Here is a 21,014-nt window from a genome sequence, read left to right on the forward strand (position 1 = left end):
ATCTGCACAATTACTAAATACATTTTTATTTGATCAGAACAGGATCTAATACTATATCACAAAACTTCCCTCTGTTATAAATAATAATAATAAATAAATACATAAAATGATGTTTACAGACATTACAGTTTCAGATCCTGCTCAAATGTTCATATTCTATTCGTTGTGAAATAAATGTATAGTGTTCAGTCACTGAATCATCCAACGTCAGAATGTTATTTTTGTGCGATCCTAACAAAGGAACTAACATCTGCCTCTTTCAGACAGTAAAAAGTGCTTTTAGGATGATTGAAATAACCATTATTTAACAAAACAGTGTTATCCCTAAAAATTTTTGAAAAAACTACATGCATGACCTGCAATATCACAATACTACCTTTTTAGAACAAACAACAGAGCAAAATACCCATTTAAATAAATACCTAAAAATATTGATATAGTACTTTTTAATATCGATAAAGTATCATGAAATGAAATATCGCGATATATTGCAGAACCGATATTTTCTTACAGCCCTAGTTAGTTATGGATGATGTTGTGCCGAATTCCACTCCCTGTCGAAAACTGCTCCCTCTTCCTAAATTAGCCACGAAGAGGACAATGTGCACCAAATTCACTTTAGTTCATTTTCACAGTAAATTTTTTCTCTCTTTTGACTGTAGAGTATGAAATTAATTGTGAATTATTCATCCTCTGAACACCATCGTAGCTGTGTAGCAATTAAGTAATTATATTGTAAGATACTACAGTTATGTTTTTTATCTGTTTAATATTGAAGAATGTGCAAACTGTAAGGTATATAATGAAACTTTAAAACGTTAAATTTTGAGTAGAAAACACAAAATATAGAACGCTAAAAACAGATACTGCTGAAAACTACATCACCCTTGTTGTGCCGAATTCCGCTCCCTGCTGAAAACTGCATCACACAGCAGCTGCCGAAAACAGCCCCCCCCTTCCTAAATCAGCCATAAAGAGGACAAAGCACACCAAATTCACCCTGTCACACCAGAAGAGCTCCAAATGCGAGCTGCTAAAGTCAGTTCACTCCTGTAGCTTCACAAGCTAATTCTGATGGGGGGTGCAGTTTTCGGCAATATCTGCTGCTGAATTCTGCTCCCTGCTGAAAACTGCCCCCCCCCAGCTGCAGGTGATGCACTTATCAGCAGTATGTGTTTACACTGGTGTATATTTGTGTGTTGTGTATCTGAGGTTTAACTTTAGGTAGTTCTGTATACCTTACAGTTTGCACATTCTTTAATATTAACAGATAAAAAAAATACAACTGTAATATCTGTCAATATTATTCATGACTTAATTGCTCCACAGGTATGATGGTGGTCACAAGTTGAATAATAATAATAATAATAATAATAATAATAATAATAATAATAATAATAATAATAATGGATTGGATTTTATATAGCCCTTTTCTAGACACTCAAAGTGCTTTACATTATTGATCCATCATTCATTCGCTCTCACATTCTCCCTCTGGTGGTGGTAAACTGCATCTGTATCCACAGTTGCCCAGGGGCAGACTGACAGAAGCATGGCTGCCAATTCGCGCCTACGGCCCCTCCCACCACCACCACCAAACATTCATACACATTCATAAACCAGTGTGAGTGGCACTGGAGACAAGGAGGATGAAGTGTCTTGCCCAAGGACACAACGGACTGACTAGTATAGAGCGGGATTCAAACCACCAACCCTTTGATTATTGGACGACCCGCTCTACCACCTGAGCCACGGCTGCCCCACAATAGTTCACAGTTAATTTCATAGCCTACGTCAGAAAGGAGACAAAGTGGTGACAGGGTGAATTCGGTGCACACTGTCCTCTCCATGGCTGATTTAGGAAGGGGGGGGGGGCAGTTTTCGGCAGGGAGCAGAATTCAGCACAACAGACGACACCCCCACGTATATAACTGCTGCACCCCCCACCCCGACAGAAAAACAAAAACGCCCCCTCTCTCTGTTTTTTTGACAAATCGCACCCTGGTTATAAATGAAATTAAAGTCCACACACTTACTAGTACTTTCAGTTTATTCCATTTGTGTAAACTCAACTGAACTGTTTTCTTCTTCTATGGTACTTATTTGGGTACTGAATTTGTCTCCAGTGCTGGGATTGTGTTTGTATTTGTGTAGACATTATTTATAGAGTAGATTTGTCTGTACATTTAACCTCCTCAGACCCAGCTGTGGGTTTTCTGTCCACATTTGTGGACAAGAGTTTCACAACTTTATACAAAAAAAAGAAAGAAAGAAAACTGTCCACAAAGGACATTCCATAAAAATTTTAAAAACTGCATCTGAAAAAAACGGTTGTATCATGATGTTTCCAATATAGGCACTGATTTAATAAAAAGCAAAAAAAAAAACTGGTACTGCTGACATTTCCTGGGTCTGAGGAGGTAAAAGTCCACCAAGGATGGCTGTCACAAGTGAACGGAGGCTGTAAATGTTTTGGTCTGAGCTACATCAGGGTTTCTGCGGGTCATCAAAAAGCATTAAAGGCATTAAATAGATTTTGTGAAAATGAAGGCCTTAAATTGCATTAAAAAGCATTAAATTCAATGTCCAGAGCCATTAAAAATTAAATACACTTGATGGAAAACAATTTATTTTGATTCTGTAACCATTAAATAATTTTGATCAGTGTAGTGTGATGATTGACAGGTGGAACCCTTTAACTGTCTATTGTTATGGCCGGTATTCGAAGTCCCAACACCAGATGCTTGGAATGTGACGTGCGGTGAGTGTGTCCATGCTGTGGTGAAAGAGAGGAGGGAATATTACCAGATGTGGGAAAAAACGGGAAAATGGAAGTTTGAGCAGAGGTGATTGCAGGAGGAACTACTGAGAACCTGGTTAAAGCCTGTGGACGGTAAATGTATAAATAAAAACTATCTATAAAAGTGTATCTACAGTTGGGGTGTAAGAAAATCTTGGTTCTTTAATATATCGCAATATTTCATTTCACAATATTGTATCGATATTAAAAAGTACTGTATCGATATTTGTAGGTATTTATTCAAATTCAGTTTGTTGTTTTTCTTTTTTTGTTTCTATTTTATTTATTCTTAGTTCACACTCTTTTATTCAATAATGTTGGTTCCTTTGCTGGGATTGAACTCAAATCCTGTTCTGATGTTAGTTGTGAACTAATAGAATCTTAACATTTGAACAGGATCTGAAACTGGAATGTCTGTAAAACAGAATTTCAGTTTGAACACAGTTTGAACATTTTGTGATATAACATTAGATCTTGTTCTGATCAAATAAAAATGTGTTTAGTATTTGTGCAGATTTCTGCTGGAATTCAATTCTTAAAGGAAATAATCATTTAAAAAAAGAAACAAACAAAAAATTGCCTTTTTAACAGTATCATGATATGTCGTATGGTGATCCTAGTATTGTGATTTGTATCGTATCACCACATTCTTTCCCATACACAGCCCTAATCTGCAGTTGGACATGGGCATTAAATGTGTTTAAAGTGGCACTAAAAAGAGCAATAAATTAGATTTACTGATACCTGCAGGAATCCTGTACATACTTTTCCCTTTGCCCCCTTTATAAATAGACACTAACAAAATAAATTAACCCATAGAAGGTAAATAGAGAATGCAAACTACTGTAACATAGGAATGATTAAATTAAAAAAAAGGAGAATAAAGGATCAATAGTAGATACTCCGCAGATTTTAGGAGAGAAGCAGCATTTATACTGCACTTAAATCTAGATTTCCACATTCATTCAACTCTTTAGTAGATTTTTACATTTACACTCCGTTTACTTTTCTTTGATAGAAAATACGGTATTTGGTTTAATTAACAGTAAAAATGGAATAGGTTGAGCTGAGGCTGTTCCTTAGCAACACAATTCAGCTGACAGCGTTTTCAGGTCAACTGTCCAATGTGGGATTTCAGAGAAGAAAATCAATTTACAAAAAATAAGAAAAGAAAGATGTGTTCCTAAACTGTTATCAACTTTAGCATATTTTATATTTGGGTTCTTCTCTGAAACTGGGTTTATTTTAGTTTCTGTCACTGTTCCATCTGTTTAGACCCAATAATCAAAGGTAAATGTAAACAGATTTACCCCAGGATGGACCTAAGGATGACCTCAGACAAATGAGCCATCTCATAATTAATGAATTTAGAATCAACAGTATCAATGCCAATGGTACCATGTCCAGTAAACTTCCGCTCGCCCTCTCTCGCTCGCTCTCTCTCTCTCTCTCTCTCTCTCTCTCTCCTCTCAGGACTTGACCGCCCTGGTGGCCAACGGTACCATGTCCAGTAAACCTCCGGTCACTCTTCGCTTGGTCATCCCTGCCAGTCAGTGTGGCTCCCTCATCGGAAAAGGCGGATCCAAATCAAGGAGATCAGAGAGGTCAGTGTTGGAGCGTTTTGCACACATACATCCCAGCTGACGTACCGTAGGAGCAGTGTTTAAGCGTTTGCATGGATCCCGGCTGCCGCCGCTGTAGGAGCATGAATACAGAGATGCCGTTACCTCCGACTGTGTCCAAAAACGCAGAAAAAACCCAAATCAAAAGCTTATTTTAAACTTCTAACAACCAAGGAGATGAAACCTTGAATATTTCAACAACCGCAGTCAAAAAAGGCTGAATGTTAATTAGATCTGACAGCCGTGGCTTATGTACTAGTTTCCATGGCAACACACTCAAACTAAGTCAAATACAATAAAAGTGTTTCTTAAGAATAACTGCACATGACCTTAGAGCCTACGTCACTAATATTCCTGTTAAATGGATGAACCTGGACACAAGCCCTTCATGGTTTCCCTTCTTATGTTTCTGTCAATTACACACAACTATAGATTTGAACACTTATTAGGGACATTTTGTAATTAATTCTTTATATTATTATAATTATATAAATTATATACAGTATATTTTTTTAATGATCATATTGATAATATATTGTCTAGTACAGGGGTCGGCAACCTTAAACACTCAAAGAGCCACTTTTCCCAGAAAAGTAAACACTGAGAGCCACAAAACCCTTTTGACAACTGAAATGAACATAAGGCTGCATGTGTCGTTTTTTTACCTTAATGCTATGTATAAAAAAACAGAACGTGCGCGCACTTGAAAACCCTCAGCCTCACTTATCAGGTGCCGTACTGCCCCCACTGGCCTGACTTATTAGTGCATGGCAAAGTTTTTGGACAGATGGACGGACAGATGGACGACCGACAGATGACAATACCTAAATAATAAAAATTTTAAAAAAAATACCCGTATGAGGTTCAGCACTGGACAGCGCTACGATTTCCTGTTCCTCTTGAACAGGTTCAGCACTGGACAGCGCTTACAGTTTCCTGTGTGTTTTGAACAGGTTCAGCACTGGACAGCGCTACAGTTTCCTGTTCGTTTTGAACAGGTTCAGCACTGGACAGCGCTACAGTTTCCTGTGTGTTTTAAACAGGTTCAGCACTGGACAGCGCTACAGTTTCCTGTGTGTTTTGAACAGGTTCAGCACTGGACAGCGCTACAGTTTTCTGTGTGTTTTGAACAGGTTCAGCACTGGACAGCGCTACAGTTTCCTGTTCATTTTGAACAGGTTCAGCACTGGACAGCGCTACAGTTTCCTGTGTGTTTTGAACAGGTTCAGCACTGGACAGCGCTACAGTTTCCTGTTCGTTTGAACAGGTTCAGCACTGGACAGCGCTACAGTTTCCTGTGTGTTTTGAACAGGTTCAGCACTGGACAGCGCTACAGTTTCCTGTTCGTTTTGAACAGGTTCAGCACTGGACAGTGCACAGACAGCTGTGGTCAGTTCAGTAGACACAATGCAGTAGAGCAAATATGTGCAGCCTGAACAGAAAAAAATAGAGAAAAAAGTGTCTCTGTCTCCCAGGTAGGATCCGGCTCCTATCATTCACTTGACAGAGCCGGCTCTAACAGCTGCTACGTTCATGACAAACACATCACTAATCAGAATACAAGTTTAATCCTCACCCACTAACAAATGGAACTGACAGTTTAAGTCTTCTGCCATTATTTATTGAGCAACAAAAAAATGAAACACGTTTACTTTAACGTTTTGAAGATCGCCAAAATTTTCAAATTTAGAATTACATTTAAAAAAAAGAACAAACTAAAATAAATTCATTTAAATTAAATTAAGTATAATTATTCATGTTCCCAAAGCCACAGAGAGCCACAGCAGAAGGATGAAAGAGCCACATGTGGCTCCAGAGCCGCAGGTTGCAGACCCCTGGTGTAGTACATATACAAATGACTGTACTAATTATGTGTCTTAATAGAGGATCGATCGATCTATCTGTCTGTCTATCTATCTATCTATCTATCTATCTATCTATCTATCTATCTATCTATCTATCTATCTATCTATCTATCTATCTATCTATCTATCTATCTATCTATCTATCTGTCTAGAGCTATAAATGGGTGGTTCTCTGAAACTGGGTTTATTTCAGTTTCTGTCACTGTTCCATCTGTTTAGACTCAATAATCAAAGGTAAATGTAGACAGATTTACCCCAGGATGGACCTAATAATGACCTCAGAGAAATGATCCATCCCATAATTAATGAATTTATAATCAAATATTGGGTCCATAAATAGGACCCAAATATGGACATTAATCTGCCTAGGTGTCAGTGCATTAGCTGTGTAAACATGTGTGTAAATGCTCTTCTATAGACTCTAAATACAGACACTGTGTTCAATGTGTGGATCCTAGTGGGTTTTCTAATCCACACATGTGGGTTTGGTTCAGTCTGAGTCTCATTCCAGGTTTGGGCTGGAACCCATCGTGTCCACTGGGGTTACATACAGAACCTGAACATTTAAACACTAAGAAATCGCAAATGATTTGCAACAGTGGTCATTTTTTTTAAACACTCTGCCTTGAATAATTAGATCAATTCCCAAAATGCACCAGTGAGAGAATAAAGAGATATTAAAAAAAAATAGTAGTGTGTAATTTTCGTGTCCTTTTGACCATGTCACGTGGATTTTTTTATTAAATATAATGTAAAATAAAATAAAAATGCGTTTTATCCGAAAAATAGTTTCTCTTTTATCTCAGTAAATATTTATTTTTTAAATAGACCCAAAGTTCTTCCAAACCTGCTTCAGAACATTCGTCTACATCTGGTTTGAATTTTTAACCCCTCTGTCCTGTTTTAGGACCAGTTTCACAAAAACACACATATATGTTTGTATATTTAGATCCTTATATATATTTATGTATTTTTCTTTTCTGTTGTATTGATAATTTTTTCCTGCTTATTTTTTATGTTTATTCTACTTAAATGGAGTGTCTGTAAAACCCAATATTTTCCACCTGGAATTAATACAGTGTTCTGATTCTGATTTCCTTCCATTTATATGTTACCTGCAGTGGCCCAGAGGTGCAAACAGCCCAAAATATTATCCATATAAGAAAAAAAAAAAAAAAAAAAAGACAGCCCAAAAATGTATACTCTAAGAAAAAAGAGAAACAGCCCAAAAATACCACCAGCACAAAAAAAATGATCCACTATAAGAAAAAAAAGAGAACAGTCCAAAAATTATCCACTATAAGAAAAAAAAGAGAACAGCCCAAAATATTATCCATATAAGACAAAAAGACAACAGTTTCACAAAATTATCCACTATAAGAAAAAAAAGAGAACAGCCAAAAATTATCCACCAGCACAAAAAATTATCCCTATAAGAATAAAAAGCCATCATCCCCCCTTTTCAATTAAGGGAGCACTGTTTACTTAAGGTCTCTTGCTTTAAGGTTAAGGCCACCACAAAAAATAAAAGCATAAGCTGAAAATTTTTAAGGTCTTCAGCTAATGTGGCTAATGCTAATGAAGTAACCCACCAGAAACGGAGGTCGGTAAGCTAAAAATAAAGTTATTTTAAAAATACATGGTGGATCATTTTTGGGGGCTAGTGATAATTTTTTGGTCTGTTCTCTTTTTTTTTTCTTATAGTGGATAATTTTTTTGGTCTGTTCTCCTTTTTTTCCTCATAGTGGATAATTTGTAGGGCTGTTATCTTTTTTTTCTTATAGTGGATAATTTTTTGAGCTGTTCTGTTTTTTTTTTTTATAATGGATAATTTTTGAGCTGTTCTGTTTTTTTCTTATAGTGGATAATTTTTTTGAGCTGTTCTCTTTTTTCTTACAGTGGATAATTTTTTGGGCTGTTCTCTTTTTTTCTTATAGTGGATAATTTTTTGAGCTGTTGTCTTTTTTTTTCTTATAGTGGATAATTTGTAGGGCTGCTATCTTTTTTTTTCTAATATTGGATAATTTTTTGAGCTGTTCTCTTTTTTCCCTTATAGTGGATAATTTTTTGAGCTGTTCTCCTTTTTCCCTTATAGTGGATAATTTTTTGAGCTGTTCTCTTTTTTTTTCTTATAGTGGATAATTTTTTGGGCTGTTCTCTATTTTTTCTTATAGTGGATAATTTTTTTGGGGCTGTACTTTTTTCTTATAGTGGATAATTTTTTGGGCTGTTCTCTTTTTTTTTCTTACAGTGGATAATTTTTTGGGCTGTTCTCTTTTTTTCTTACAGTGGATAATTTTCTGGGCTGTTCTCTTTTTTTTCTTACAGTGGATATTTTTTTGGGCTGTACTTTTTTTTCTTACAGTGGATATTTTTTTGGGCTGTACTTTTTTTTTCTTACAGTGGATAATTTTTTGGGCTGTACTTTTTTTTCTATAGTGGATAATTTTTGAGCTGTTGCACCTCTGGGCCACTGTAGTTACCAAATGTGTGCCAGGAAAGTATTGAGTGAATACTGTGAATAAATAACAGGATTGTACTTGTTATATTTGTGTGCTTTATTTTTTGTTCTTTTTTCATTTTGTCATTATGAGGTGTTCTGAATTAGAATTCTGAGGTTAAAATGAATTTAATCTATTTTGGAATAAAGCTGTAACACAAGAAAATGTTTAAATAAATCAATCAATCAATCAATCAATAAAAACACTAATGCACTGCATTCCTCTCCTGTTTGTTGAATTTTTCGCTGCAGACCACAGGTGCCCAGGTGCAGGTGGCAGGAGACCTGCTCCCCAACTCCACAGAGAGAGAAGTGACGATATCAGGGAGTCAGGACGCCATCATCCAGTGTGTGAAACTCATCTGCACTGTGATCCTGGAGGTACGTATGTGTGAAGAACACCAGAACTATGTGGATTCCACTCTGAACCAAAACACAAAGAACAGGCTCTGAAATGATCTCTGCATGGAACATTTTCCATTTGGAGGAAAAAAACAAGACTATTTGATTTGATTCTGGACTGAAAATATGAACTACTTCTCAGTTATCTTTCAATATGAAATGAATGTAATTTATATGTTTGTTGTTATTGAGAAAATTGGGTTGTGGTTGTCATTAATTTAGCATTAGAGCTGAAAACGAGTCCAATTTACCCCCCGGCTGTTTTTCAGTTGTGCATGACTCATTTGCACTGATTCTCACACCATTTCTATTTAAAGACTCTGGGTTTTTTTTAGGCAGCGGCGTTTGTTTGTGTGTGATTGGAAAGATATTTCACATTATTTATGTCGATGTTGGATAAGAGTCATGAATTTATGGACCAAATAAAAAGCAGGGGTTTCAATCATTTTCAGAGTAGACGGTTATTTGTTAAAAGTAGGTGGCTCTTACCAGATGGCAGGGGTCCGTGGGGTCCAGGGGCAAAGCAGCAGTAAAATTACTGGTTGAATTCAGACCAAATTGGGTTTATAGATTACCAGTGACCCAGAATAGATGTGGATACATTTTGGTAAAAGTAGGTCAAAGTTCACATTTTTTAGGAATTTTTATTTTTTTTTTTTTTTCTCATTTACTTATATTAGATTAGATTAGATTAGATTCAACTTTATTGTCATTACTCAGTATAAATACAGGGTAACGAAATGCAGTTAGCATCCAATCAGAAGTGCAAAATAGCAGAACTGCAGTATAATACAGTTAAATATCATATGTACAGGTAAATAATATGTACAGATGAGTGCAGTTATGTACAACTAGTGCAAATAAGGTGGTTAAATTAAATATTGAATGTACAGTTGAATATACAGTTGAATAAATAGGATGTTCATTACAGAATATACACATATACATACATACATATATACACCTATGCATGCACACAAAGCTTAAGTGTGGATGTAAGCATATACATATATACACACACATGCAATATTGGCTGTGTGATATAGATTTAACAGTAAGGAATATTGATAAATGTGTACAGCTATGGAACCAGATGTGTAGTTATCAGTGCATCAGTGCGCCAATGGGTGAAATTTCAAATGTTTATAAAAACATACATTTTGTTTCAATTACCTCAAACTTGTCACATATATAGAGGCAACTGATATGACATCAGCTCACGCATAGACATGATGACATCAGCTGGATCCATGACAAAATAAGATACAATATGGTGCGAGGGGCGGGGCTTGTTGTGCCTGGAACCACTTATTTTGTCATGGATCCAGCTGATGTCATCATGTGTATGCATGTGCTGAATGTCATATCAGTTGCCTCTATATATGTGACAAGTTTTGAAGGAAATTAAAACAAAATGGATGTTGTATCCACATCTATTCTGGGTCACTGGTAATCTATAAACCCAGTTTGGTCTGGATTAACCAATAGTTTTGCTGCTAAAGTGTAAACAAACAAACCAACAGGTGGTTCCAGGTACAACAAGCCCCGCCCCTAGCATGTATTGTATCTTATTTTGGCATCGATCCAGCTGATGTCATCATGTCTGTAGAGTCTTGTGTTTTAAAGGTAGAAAAAGTTTAGCATTTTTTCCACAGTCATTAATTATGTGAGAAAACTAACCAAAAAGTAACTTGTTTGCAGCAAAATTTTAAAGGATATCTAAAAAAAAAAAAAAAAAAAATCAAGTGGTTCCAGGCACAACAAGCCCCGCCCCTCACACATATTGTATCTTATTTTGTCATGGATCCAGCTGATGTCATCATGTCTATGCATGTGCTGATGTCATATCAGTTGTCTCTATATAGTGACCAAGTTTGAGGGAAATTAAAACAAAATGTATGTTTTTATAGACATTTGAAATTTTGCCCATTATAAGTAAAAGGGAGGAAAAAAAGATATTAAAAATTAATTAAAAAAATGTAACTTTGACCTACTTTTACCAAAATATAATCACTTCTACTCATGGTCAGTGGCAATCTATAAACCCAATGTAGTGTGAATTCAACCAATAGTTTTGCTGCTACAGACATGTGAATTTTCACCCATCATAAGTAAATGGGGAAAAAAAGGGAAAAAAAAGATCTAAAAAAAAAAAAATCCTAAAAATTTAAACTTTGACCTACTTTTCACAAAATGAAGTGAGATCTGTTCTGGGTCAGTGGTAATCTATGAACCACAATTTGCGTATGAATTCCAACACTAGTTTTGCTGCTAAAGTGTAAACAAAGTAACAACCCAAACCAAAACAGTACCCTTCCTTCCCTTTTGTGTGTGCTTGTGTGTGTCGTTGTGTGTGTGTTGGGGGGGGGGGGGCAGCAACTGAACACCCTATGGAGCCACCTATTTCCACAATCGTCGTCCACCATCAGTACCCTTGAATGTTTTTTTAATCCGTTTTTTCAGATGGTACAATAAAACACCAAAGAACTCCTGAAGTTGTTGGTGGCACTTTTGGAATTGTCCAACACCTTTACTCAGGACAGTTTATGTTGTTTTTACCCCGGCCGGGGGGGGGGGGAGCTGCATTATTGATTACTTTGCTTTTCTGTGTGTGTTTGTTTATTTTTGTTTGTTCCATCTTTAGTGGTAAAACTCTTCCACACACTCTTTCCCCAGATCTTTCCCCCACAGATAGGCGCTATGGGCCCTGGGACCAACCCAGTCCATTTGGTCCCAGTAGGACAAAGTCAAGGTCACAGCAAGGTCACAACATCTACAGTTTTCCATTTGTCATCATTGAGACATTTTCAGAAATTCTAATCGACTCCGATTCTCCTCCAGTTGGATCCACCTGTAGCTTAGAACAATCTCTTGTATGTGGAACCAAATTGTCCACATCCACTGTGGAATGTGGACTCTGTGGACATTTACACTGAACACTGGAACATCCCATTTTCCCACACATTTAAAATTAGAACTCAACTAATATTGATGTGAATTGAATCTAATTGGACAGACACATGACTGGGACCAGATTCAACTGTTTCTGGTATGGAAACAACCTGGAAACTGTTGGATTTAAAACAGACAGAGTGGATCCACACCATGCACAGAGTTCAGGGTGAAGGAGGAGCTCTGAGTTCTGACACTGGTTCTCCTTTCATTTGCTCGTCGATGCCTGTATGGGGTTGTTGTTATGACAACAGGAACAGCCACAGGATCTGCACTTCATATTAATAACTCCGAAATAAGTTCTGTGATCTGCCGCCATCTGTTGTAGGTAGACAATGATTCTGACAGATCACATCCACACTCTGTTCTCCCAGGGATCCATCATTTACGTGCCTGGCATCTATTTGAACTACGGCCGTTGTTGCATTTTCATTTAATCCAAGTTTCTCCACCATTATTTAAGAAACCTTTACGTTACAACGTTTACTGTAGGGGCAGCGATGGCAAATGTAGCAGAACAAACAGGAGCTTCATATCAGGTCTGATCCATCTGTTATGATCACACCCAGTGACAAGTGAGACGTTTTCTCTGATGCAACCGGGTGCTAATTTTAGATATGACACCAATGAGCAGAGCCGCAGAGGTGATTTCTTTAAATATTATAGTCGTTTCAAAAAAAAAAAAGAAGAAAAAACATGGAAGTTACCTGTGTGCGCTCTAATTTAGACCAACATCAGAGCTTTTTTTCTTTTTTTTTTAAAGCCGTCCACCTTTCCAATAATCTTCAACATTCTCACACGGACGTCTGTAATGTATGATTTTATTCTAATTAATCAGAAGCAGCAGTCATTAAGTTGAACTAAGTCTGGAGATTAGAAGCAGAAGCGGTGTGAATTCAAAGGCTGCGAGGGCTCATTGGTATTCTGAGCACCTTAATCTGGGGTGAGAAAAGGACGAGTAAAAGAAAGAAAGGAAATCAAAAACGCTGACCTGAGCCAAACTCATTCACTTTTAAGAGCTGCTGCAATAAAAGGAGTTTACTCTGCTGAGGTGAACTTCTATCTGTGTTTGATCTGAATAAAAGTCTTTTTGATCTGCGTTCACCCTCTGACGGACTGTTGTCTCCAAACCTTCCACACAATGCATGCTGGGGATCGATAGGACACGCCCTGACCCTTGAAGAGATAAAGGTTCAAAAGAATCTCAAACCCTGTGCGCTAGTGTCATCTGTATTCAGGAAGCTTCAACTGTTCTGGTGTAAAACTTCACATTAGCGTGTTTATTTCATCATCAGTCACCAGCTGGAATAATTAGGATTTGACGTGGGGGAAAATGAGTATGGAGAGCCATTTGTTTTCTTTATTCATCAGTCAAAAAAGAATAGATTTGCAACCAAAAAAAAAAGATATTTGAGAGCAAAAGACAGTAAGTGGCAAAAAAAGATCATTTTGCTTATCAGCTAAAATGTCCTCAGGGGGGTCAAATGAGTGTCCATGTTTGTCCAAAACAGTTGTCCTAAGTCATAGAAGTGTGTGTAAATAATGCTAATCCATTTGTGCACAGACTACTGATATTCTTGACAGTGGAAGCTCTATTTTCATAAATATTGGATTTGGAATAGCACGTGGATGTGAAAACTTTTGCTGGTGGACGGACGTGACAGTGGACGGACGTGACATTACCCATGATGCTCTGGGTCAGTCCCAGTACTTTATTAGGAATAAACTTCTAGACTTCCTATTGCTAATTGTGCTCTTCTTCATTAAATGTTGACGGATGTGAACATGGTTGTTTGTGGATCCCATCATACTGATGCTCTGCCAGCCATGTCAGCGTTTACACTATGATCCCTGTGCAAAAACTAGGAGCACTATTATTTATTGGATAGTTTAGCATCAGACTAAAGAGGAAAGAACAATCTAGAATTGTTCTTTGTGTCTAAAATGCTTTCTTATTGTAAAAGTGTTGATGTACACAGTGCTGTGTGCCATTCTTCATGTATGTATTGGTGGAACAGAAGCAGGATGGAATCAGCACCATACTCCAGATTGAACCTGTACAAATAACATGTGATATGGAGGAGAGAATCTGGGAAAGAAAAACTGGGGAATCCAAAGAAGAGAAGATTTGTTTTCAGAGAATTCAGTTCAAATCAGAATTGTCCATTTGTGAATGAAAATATAGCATTAATTGTGCTGAAATGGTTCATTTTTTGAGCTGAAAACATAGTTCATATGAGCATCAACATGTTGAACAGAAATGAAATCCTGTCCATTTGAACAACTGTCATTTACTAATAGAAACTCTTCTCTTATCCTCAGCGTAGGCCCCGCACATTAAGTGCAGTTAAATTCACAAGCAAACTTGTGAAGTTGCAAAGAGGAGTGATTTTCAAGCAAAAGATTTTAAGTCACAAGCAAAGAGGACGGAGTTATAAGCAAAGATCTGGTTTTTTTGATGTCCACTTACTGTCTTTTGCCTCTCAAATCTCTTTTTTGGTTGCAAAGCTATTCTTTTAATTGATGAATAAAGAAACAAATGTCTTTCCATAGGTGCGCTCTTTGGCCGCCGCCGCCGAACGCTTTAGCGAACAGCTCCGGTTCGCAGTTCGATGAAACGGCATCAGGAGTACTTCTGCGCAATAAAAGCATTCAGCACTCGGCATGAGAGGCAATGATCGGCACAGTTCACACACATGAGTGATTCAGACAGACACCGATTCCAAATAAGACGACTTTAATCTACCGAATATGAGTGACGAGGCTAAAGACGTTCATTTTGTCTTCTGTTTATGTAAATATAGTTTTTTTCTTTTGTTCAGACAAGGAATAGTTTTTAGTTTTTAGATGTTACCTGCTTGAACAGTTTCCACTGTGACGCCAGTCTTCCTCAGAAGCGTCATCCGACGTGTTGTTGGCATGTCATTTATCAGCTGGTCGGCTCGACGGCCAATCAGAGGCCCGTCGAGCCGACCGTGCCTCCTCCGCCTGGGTGGTCTGTGGCGGAGGCGGAATCCCAGGTGTGCAGAGTGTGTACACCCCCTCGTCCCGGTTGATGGTGTCACTCCGCCCGCTTCCTGATCTCTATTGCCTCCTTGATCCAACGTTTGAATTTGTTCGTTTCGGATGTTCTGAGTGTGCCCTTGTCCCAGTCATGATTATGGTTTCTGTCTTCTGCAGTGGTCCGTGATGGCCGATTTTAAGTTCTCCTGTTCTGGCTTTTCACTTTTGAGTCCGTGTGAAATCTCCCCGCTGTCTCCTTTTCGCATTCTTTTTGGTGTTCTTTTTTCCTTGTGTTGAATGATCGTCCCGTTTCCCCGATGTCGTTTGTTGCATGATGTGCACGGTATCTCGTATATGACATTAATTTCTGTTCCGGTGCTATTTTGTCCTTAGGGTGTTTGAGTAGTTGGCGGAGTTTCGTGTGTGGTTTTGATGACAGTGTTGATGTGGTGTTTTTTCATGACCCTCTGTATTGGTTCTGTTATCCCCGATGTATGGTATGGTTAGGAATCTTTGGGTTTATCATCGGGATCTTTTTTGTGCGTTTTGTTTTGTTGTCCTGGCTCTTCTTGTCTTTGTTTTTTGACATTGTTGTCTTCCTTTGTTGATGGTCCATTTGGGGTACTGACACAGTGTAAGTGTGTGTTGAATAATGTTTTTCCTCCTCTGTCTGTCGTGTTCATCTGTTATGATGGTGGCTCGTTCATATAGTGTTCTGACGACTGATAGTTCGTGTGCTGTGGGTGTTCTGATGTCCAGAGGAGGTACTGGTGTACTGATGTCCAGAGGAGGTACTGGTGTTGTGATGTCCAGAGGAGGTACTGGTGTACTGATGTCCAGAGGAGGTACTGGTGTACTGATGTCCAGAGGAGGTACTGGTGTTCTGATGTCCAGAGGAGGTACTGGTGTACTGATGTCCAGAGGAGGTACTGGTGTTCTGATGTCCAGAGGAGGTACTGGTGTACTGATGTCCAGAGGAGGTACTGGTGTTCTGATGTCCAGAGGAGGTACTGGTGTTCTGATGTCCAGAGGGAGGTACTGGTGTACTGATGTCCAGAGGAGGTACTGGTGTACTGATGTCCAGAGGGGGTACTGGTGTACTGATGTCCAGAGGAGGTACTGGTGTCTGATGTCCAGAGGAGGTACTGGTGTACTGATGTCCAGAGGAGGTACTGGTGTACTGATGTCCAGAGGAGGTACTGGTGTTCTGATGTCCAGAGGAGGTACTGGTGTTCTGATGTCCAGAGGAGGTACTGGTTGGTGTGTGTGGGTTTTCTGTAAACTGTAATTTTAATGCTGCCGTCTTCTCTGTGGTGGATGTTCATGTCCAGGAATGATATGGTCCGGTTTATTTCTTCTTCGTGGGTGAATTGTATATTGCCAGTTTTATCAATAGTGTTTAAGTGGTCTGTGAGTTCTTGTGTGTGTCCGGTTTCTATTTTTTCCAGGAATGTTGTCTACAGTGATTGGTTTGCACGGGGTGGGTGCTGTGTGGATGGCTTTGGTTTCCAGGTCCTCCATGAAAAAACTGCTCATGATTGCAGATAGTGGGTTCTCCCATAGCGAAGCCTTCTTTCTGTCTGTATATTATGTTTTTGAACTGAAAGTAGGTGGATTTGGCAACGAAATGTAGAAATGTGGATATGCTTTGTGCGTTTTTTTGAGGGTCCGGTCTTGTTTAAGCGTTCTTGTACGATGTGTAGTGTGAGGTCTACGGGGGTTTTGGTGAACAGGGATATGAATCGTGTGAAATGAGGATTTCGGTTTTTTTTCTACAGTTATATTGTTTAGTTCTCGAGCTAGTTGTTTTGAATTCTTACAGTGGTGTTGTGTTGTGCCTAGGAGGGGTTTGAGTATTTCTACTATGGCTTTGAGAGATTGTATGTGACAGAACCGATGCTGTCTACTACTGGCCGTAGAGGGGGGTCCTTTTTATGGATTTTGGGGGTTCCGTATATCGAGGGATGATGTTAGCTGTGGGTATGAGGTGGTCATATGCGTCCCGTGTTATTTTATTGTTTTCCAGTAGTGGTTCAGTAGTGTTTTTAGTGTCCTTTTTCTTTTCTTCTGTGGGGTCTTTTTTCAGTATTTCATGTGTTTCTGTCTGCTCACATTCTGTCCATCTGTTGTTCATATGTTGATATGTTGATATATATGGAGATTCACACGGACTCAAAAGGAAAAAGCAGAACAGGAGAACTTAAAATCGGCCATCACGGACCACTGCAGAAGACAGAACCATATCATGGACTGGGACAAGGGCACAATCAGAACATCCGAAACGAACAAATTCAAACGTTGGATCAAGGAGGCAATAGAGATCAGGAAGCGGGCAAGTGACGCCATCAAACCGGGACGAGGGGCGTACACCCTCTGCACACCTGGATTCCTCCTCCACAGACCACCCAAGGAGGAGGAGGCCCACAGGTCGGCTCGACAGGGCTCTGATTGGTTCCGTCGAGCCGACCAGCTGATAAATGACACGTCAGCTACATGTCGGATGACACTTCTGAGGAAGACTGGCGTCACAGTGGAAAACTGTCAAGCAGGTACATCTAAAAACTAAAACTATTCCTTGTCTGAACAAAAGAAAAAACTATATTTGAATATGAGTGACAATAAAAGACAGATCCGGTTGTTGCTAATTGCAGGTTTTGCTCATGTGTCCCTGTTGCATCCAACACACAAGAAAACAGGAAATCAAATATGAGTGGACTGTAGGAGGAAATGAAACAACATGTGACATCATGTGGAGAAGACTGGGAAGAAGAGCTGATGTTGTTCTGTAGAAACAGAAACAGACTGTTAAAGCTCCATTTATTTATTTATGACCCCCACCCCACTGGAAGAGGAGGTAAGGGTATTGTTTTTGGTTTGGTTTGTTTGTTTGTTTACACTTTAGCAGCAAAACTACTGGTTGAATTCAGACCAAATTACCAGTGACCCAGAATAGATTTGGTTACATTTTGGAAAAAGTAGGTCAAAGTTCAAATTTTTAATGAATTTTTTAAAATCTTTTTTTTCTCCCGTTTATTTTTTATAATAGGCAGAATTTCACATGTCTTTAGCAGCAAACTATTGGTTGAATTCATACATAATTGGGTTTATAGATTACCAGTGACCCAGAGAGATGTGATTACATTTTGGAAATAGTTGGTCAAAGTTTAAATTTTTTTATGAATTTTTAAATCTTTTTTTTCCCCATTTACTTATAATGGGTGAAAATTTCAAATGTTTATAAAAACATGCATTTGTTTCAATTTACTTCAAACTTGGCCATATATAGAGGCAACTGATATGACATCAGCACATGCATAGAACATGATGACATCAGCTGGAACGATGACAAAATAAGAAACAATACATGTGAGGGGTGAGGCTTGTTGTGCCTGGAACCACTTGTTCTGGTTCTGGTTATCTGGGTGATCTGAATTTGATATGTGCCCTTTTAGAGAGATATTATATATCTTGTCATTAAAAAATAATAATGCTGTTGTCCAAGCTTTTCTGCTCAGTTAACATTATAATTATGACCCATTTATCAGTGTTATTACAATAGAATGCATCTTTATTGTCACTGTCACAGGAGCAATGAACATCAGTTTAGCAGCAAAAACAAGTGGTGCAAAAAAAAGACTATAAAAATATGACACAAAATACTGAAAAAATGTGGGCATGTGCAGAAAGATACAGGATCAAATATTAAATATGCTACTAAAGTACTACTAAAACTACTGATATGTACAAAAGCTAATTCTATACCACAGATGAGAAATATGCACAACAAATAAGGATATATACCGGTAATATATGAGATATATATATATATATATATATATAAGCTACAATACGTGCGAGGGGCCTGGAACCACATGTTTTTTTATGTATTTCCGTATTTTTAAAGTGATTCTTATCCTGGTGTTGTGACTTCTGCAGCTAATTTTGTTCCTCTCATGTACAATGTACTTGTTTGGAACAGTAATAAAGTCTCCTTGAATCCCTGAATTTAGCAGGTTTTCTGCTAAATATAAACATTAATGTTGAGAACTGGCCATAAATAAATAGTGTTTGTTTTACATATAAAACTGGACTGTCAACCATTTCCATAGAATACACTGGTTATAATAGGAGCCTGTATTTTACATGTGTTATCTTTTTAAATACAAGGTTTAAAGGTTAGGAAAAGATCAAGAAAGATACAAGAAAAAAAAAAGACAGAAGAAAACCAAACTAATGTCATTTCTGTGTGTTCTGTCTGTTTCTTTGTGTCCCTGTTTGTCAGATTTCGTTTTGGTGAGTTGTGCTTCACCGCTGCAGGCGTTCACACTGGGTTTGTGTTGGCAGAGAATAAAAGCTGAAAAAAAAAAAAAAAACACGGTTAGATGTTTAAATTGGGAAAGTCCCCTTGGAGAAACACTGGAAGTAAATACCTCCACTCCCTCTGCTATTTAGTACCGTTCAAGGGAATGGGCACTAAGAATATTAACATTTATTCACTAGAAATTAGGGACATAACCGTTACCAGTATAACAATAAACCGCTGTAAAAATCGCAGACAGTTAGTATTACTGTTTTAAATTCTAATTCTCATGATAACTGTGTTTGATTACTGCACTTTTCAGGAGAAAACCCTATGTAAAGATCTGCTTTAATGTGAAAGATTTGAGCATAGTTTTAATTTATTACCATTTTAATTTTCTGTCCCTAATATTTGGAACCAATATTCACTTTTAAAGTCTTTGAAAAGGTTCGTTAAACATCTGTGTGTTATTTATGCAATAAAATTATATACATTTTTCAAATCGGATTTTACATATTTTTTTTGTGTTTTTTGGTCCTTTTGTGTTTTTATAGTAGGTTAAAGTGAAAATAATAATAGAGAGATGATACAGATGAAGTTGTGCTGAAAAAACAGATCCCAAACATGGGTATAGTAAACATTTGTTTATATAGTATATAAAGGCCAAATCAAAAGGACTGAAAAACGGACAAAATAGACTCAGACCACTAAGGGTTAATATTTGAATGTTTCTGACACAGAAGGGACATTGGGACTGTTATTTTATTTATTTATTTAATGCAACTTGGTTAAATTATTTCAGTGTGTGTATCAGTACTTTTTGAACATTTGAGCACAATTTCAACAATACCATGATAATAACGATAGCTGTGATAATTTTGGTCACAGTAACCGTGATATGAAATTTTCATATGGGTTCCATCCCTACTAGTAATATGTTTTTTTTCTCCGGTCTTTCCCTTTTTCAATCCTGCTGTGTTGTGTTCTCTGTCTTTAGTCTCCGCCAAAGGGAGCCACTATTCCATATCGAACCAGTCCCCGCACCAGAACTGTGCTGCTGGCCGGAAACCAGGTAAGAGCTGAAGGATGAGGACAGCTCATTTAGGAATTCACCAGGAAATGAGCTCTTATCAGTGGAACGCCTCCACAAAAGGCCAAAACACACAATGTGCCACGAACGTTAAAATTCCATAAAAAAAAGGTAACAAAGCTAATGACAGAGGCAGAAGGATGATGGATGAAGTACAGGGACTGGTTAGGAGATGAAGGAGGGAAGGATGAAGACAGAGGAATGGGATAGGATGAAGACAGAGGAATGGGAACGGATGAAGACAGAATGGGAACACTTAAACAGATGGATGGGCTGTGTGGACGAGGATTTATAGACAGGAGGGATCTGAAGGAGGGATGAAAGGGGGGAGGAGAAGGGAGATGAGCAGGAGGAAGGTACGGGAGTGGAGGAAAGGATGGATGGATGGATGAAGAGGATAGAGACTGAATGGATGAATGATCTGATAAATAATTTATGGACAGAATTTGCTTTTGTTTGCACTTTGAGGTGTCGTAGATA

At 38.0% G+C, this 21,014-nt stretch overlaps 1 long non-coding RNA gene across 1 annotated transcript; it reads left to right on the forward strand.

Moving 5' to 3' along the window:
* The first annotated feature begins 4,388 nt into the window (after window positions 1-4,388).
* LOC115416034 (uncharacterized) lies at window positions 4,389-20,474 on the forward strand. Its single transcript, XR_003934898.1, has 3 exons — window positions 4,389-4,404; window positions 9,040-9,168; window positions 20,442-20,474. It is a non-coding gene; the product is annotated as an uncharacterized LOC115416034 (long non-coding RNA).
* Window positions 20,475-21,014: the final 540 nt, after the last annotated feature.

This window comes from Sphaeramia orbicularis, unplaced genomic scaffold (genome assembly GCF_902148855.1).
Source record: "Sphaeramia orbicularis unplaced genomic scaffold, fSphaOr1.1, whole genome shotgun sequence".
NCBI lineage: Eukaryota > Metazoa > Chordata > Actinopteri > Kurtiformes > Apogonidae > Sphaeramia > Sphaeramia orbicularis.